Genomic DNA, 4193 nt, shown 5'->3' with positions numbered 1-4193 from the left:
ACACACAAACACAGAAGCCTTTTTAATTCCTTTCACATTGTCTATTATTTCCCAAGCCTGTTTATTTTGGAAAGGCTGGGGGGAGGTGAGGGGTAGCAGCACTTTGCTCTCTCCTCCTCCATCCCCAGCAGCAATAGCCCCATCCAAGCAGAGCATCCTTCTCCCCCTCTTGTGCCCACCAACTCCACCTGCAAAGGAGAAGCTCTTGGCCATGAAGTTAAAAGCCTTTAGGGGCTGTTTTCGAAGGGACAGCACTGGATTTTCTACCTCATACTGCAAAGACTCAGGCTGCATTTCCTCCTCTACCCAGTGGCAGTGGTGCTCCTCTTCCCTGCCATTCCCCAGACTGGGACTGTCCCCAGGCTTGTGATGCTCAGCTCAGGGCACCACCCAGGCAGGCACAGTCCCCATGTGTCCCCAGAGGGTCACAGAACTACTGAGATGCTCCAGGCTGGCTGTAATCTGTAACTTCTTGGAGCTCAATCTGCAGAACCCACAGCAGATGAAGGCCAAGAGCTCTCCTTGGTCAGGAATGAAATGCAAACAAAGCAGACTGGAAGTGATGTGAGCTGGGCAGCTACCTCTTTGATCTGAACTTTTTGAGTGACAACCTGGAAGGCAGACCCTTGTATAGGCTGGGGACCTCTGTGCTGGCTGGGTGCCGTGCAGAGACCTTGTCTTGTCCAGTCTTGGAGGCAGATGAGGCATATCTTACAGGCTCAAGGGTTGGAAGTCCAAAGAGTCTTGGATTTGCTCCACAGAGACAAGGAGGCTCTCAGGGAAGGGGAAGGGCAAATCCAGCTAAGGACCCACAATGGGCTGTTTCAGAAGGGAGCTAACCTTGGACCAGTTGGAATGATAACAGAAAAGGCAGGAGATTGGGGTGCTCAGCCAGCACTGTAGTCTATCTGGAAGATGCCCTGTGTTCCACAGGACCATTGTAAATGTGGACCCAGTGGCTGGCTGTTCACAGCAAACCACCTGTGACAATTAGGAGGCAGTGGGATCTCCTTACATGAAGACACCAGGATACTATCCCCTGCTAACTCCTTTCTGGCTGGGAATGTCTTCTCAGGAGATATAGTCAAGAAGCAATGTCTGCATTCAGAAATCACTGTGAGCAGACACCACAGGCTGTTGTTTTGTTGGGTTTGTTTGGGGTTTTTGTTCCAGGCCAAACACGGAGTGTTTGACATCCTTTAGGAGCTGGGAGAGGACCATGGCAGGTCCAGCTTGTACTGGTCCTAGCTTTGAATCCAAGCGCTGGGTATGGCCCAAATGCATGGGGACTTGGAGCTGGCTCCCCCGGGTCCTTCTCCTGATGGCTGGTCATCATGTGGACCCCATCTGAGTGTGAGTGCCTCTTTAATGTAAAGGCTCTGGCACATACCCTGTACAGCAGCCCTTCTGGTTGTCCTGGCTGGCCAAGGGGGCAGGAACCTGGGCTTGTAGTCCTTTGTCTCAGAGCTGTGCTGCCCCATGCCCAGGCAGGCTGCAGTTTCACAGTGGTCCTAAAGTCCCTTCCAAGTGCCAAAGCTGCAAGCCATCAGTGTGACACAAGCAGGACACGTGGCTGGTGCTGCTGGGAACGTTGTGGCCTTTCTGGGATGCTTAAGTGGGTCCTCTGAGGCTGGAACAAACTGCGGGGGCAGCTGAGGGGTCTCTGAGAAATGCTCTGGGGTGGGAGCCAGCATCCCTGCCAGAAGAGATGCTTTCCAAGTCCTCTGGTCAAACATTTCAAAATCCTTTTGCTCCCACAGTTTCCCTGCACATTCCTTTCAGGAGTTGTCAGTCAGGCTGCAATGGCTCCGATGTGAGCCAGGGCATCCAGTACAGCTGGAGCTTGCAGCCAGCACCCGTATCTGTGCATCCAGCTTAATATTGACTAGGTTGGAAAAGACCTTTAGGATCCAGTCCAACCTTTACCCCAGCACTGCCAAGACCACCACTAAACAGTGTCACTGAGGGCCTCATCCACGTGGGTTCTGAATACTTCCAGGGATGGTGACCCCACCACTGCCTTGGACAGCCTGTCCCAATGCCTGATCACCCTTTTGGTGAAGAATTTTTTCCTAATATCCAATCTAAACTCCCCTGGTACAGCTTGAGGCTGTTACCTCTTGTCCTATCACTGGTTACCTGGGAGAAGAGACCAGCCACCTCCTTTCTCCATCCTCCTTTCAGGTAGCCGTAGAAAGAACATGTCCGTGTGTAAGGGCTGTGCCAAGGACTGAGGGAGGCACTCACCTTCAGGGTGCTTGGGGTGGAACTTTGGGGAAGGATTGTTGATATGCTCAACACCAACACTCATTCTCTGTGTCACTCCCTTTCTGAAGGGGATGTGGGCTCCCCACAGCCTTCTTGTGATGGCTTATGTGTCCCAGGGGTGTCCCCATCCCTCCTCACATTCCCCATAGCACACAGCAGAGGTGCTGGGACTGCTCTTGCCCTCATGGAGAGCAGACATCCTCTCCCCTCTGCTCAGAGCACGTGGCTGCAGCCATTTCCCCACTCCTGTCCCCATGCTGTCCAGCAGACCTCTGATTGATGCCACAGCTTCTTCCTCCGGACCTGCTGACAAACACCTGTATCCTCTGCTGGCTGTGCCGACCCTGCCAACTCACAGGGCTGCAGGCAAGAGGGCTGCATCCCGCTGCCAAGCCGCTCCCACTCAGCCGGCAGGTTTTGGAGCTGTTCACTGCCAAAGTCTGCTCCAATTAATCTTCCCCATCTCTGGCTCCCTCCCCTCCTCACTGGGCCACGTCTTCAGAAGGATCCATCGATCTCGGAAGTGCCCAACGAAGCATCTGGAGCTCAGGCTAGGCTGCATTGCCCAGCACCTTCTCCAGGTTGCTGGGTACTGGTGCGGATGCTGTCTTCATATTTGATGGGATTATTAGAACAGGGGGAGGAGGGGAAAGAAAGCGCTAATTGATCTGGTAATAAAGTTAATAGAAGCTCTTATGAGCTTGCCCATTAAGAATAATTAAGGAAGGGTGAGTAAGGGGAGGAGGATGAAGGGAAGCCCACTGAGGCTGAGGAGGGCTTGCTTGGTGGGGGTTTGCAGAGGCAAACCATCCCACACCCTCTGTCCTTGGCCTTTCAACTCCAAATCCTCGCCTGTCCCTTCTCCCAACGTCCCAGGCAGGTCCAGCTTCTCCTGCTGACACTGATGCAGCCACGAGCACAGGTCACCCACACTTGGGAGGAGTGAGGCTTGGACACCCCCCATCTGTACCCAGGCAAGGCTGGGGTCCCAGGGTAATTCGGTGGGGACAGTGACTGGAGAGGATGGGGGGCTTCTTCCAAAGATCTTGCAGCAAAAGAGCACCAGCTTTTGCCAGGCTTTTCAGGGATGCCAGGACTGCTCTGGCTCACTGGCTGGCTTGGCAGGAGCAGCATCCCTGTGCTGGGCTGTGGACCCTTCAAGCTGGGAAGGGCCAGGAAGTAGCCTGGGCTGGAGACAGGATGGCTGAGCTCTGGATTGGACTAAAAAGCCAACCTCCAAGCACTTGGTAAACACAAATGTCAAAAGAAGAAAAGAAAAGCTCAGTGGGGTCAGGGGTTAATATGGACAGTGCTGCTACTACAAATGGCAGGGAAAACAGGTGGGGTTTAGGTGGCTGACAATAGGAGGCAACCAGGACAGGCGTGTTGTTAGGCTGTGAGCCAGCAGCGGCAGGACCAGCCTGGCTGTGGGGCAGGGAACTGCTGGTACCTGGGGACAATGGAAAGTAAATCCCCTGTTCCTTCCTTGCCCCTGGGACTCCAGGCAGTGGAGTACAGGCTGCCCACATCATGTCCTCTCCAAAATCCTGAAGACACTATCCCTTACTTTCCCCTCCTTGCAGGCCTCATTGTAGATGCATGCCCAGCATGGTCAATGCTGCAAACTACCAGCAGTGAGCTGGATTCCAGGGAGCTGGGTGTAATATGCAAAGTAAACAAGGAATTCAGAGGATGAGCACAATGCTACAGCTCTCTCTGCAGCAAACAGCCATTGCCCAGCCACTGGGCACTGAGAGCACTTGGGAATCCTCAGCAGTGCTGGCCCTTGCTGCTGCCCAGCCTTGAGGTGAGGCTGGAGGCAGAAAGCAGGGACCTGCCTTCTCCTGCAGCTCTGCCCCTACAGTGGCACTGGGCTCACTCTGCCTGCGAGCAGCCTCTAAGAGGGATAAAGCTCCCGATGGCTT

Source organism: Melopsittacus undulatus, chromosome 4 (assembly GCF_012275295.1).
Source record: "Melopsittacus undulatus isolate bMelUnd1 chromosome 4, bMelUnd1.mat.Z, whole genome shotgun sequence".
In the NCBI taxonomy this organism is placed as follows: domain Eukaryota; kingdom Metazoa; phylum Chordata; class Aves; order Psittaciformes; family Psittaculidae; genus Melopsittacus; species Melopsittacus undulatus.
This window is presented reverse-complemented; position numbering follows the sequence as displayed.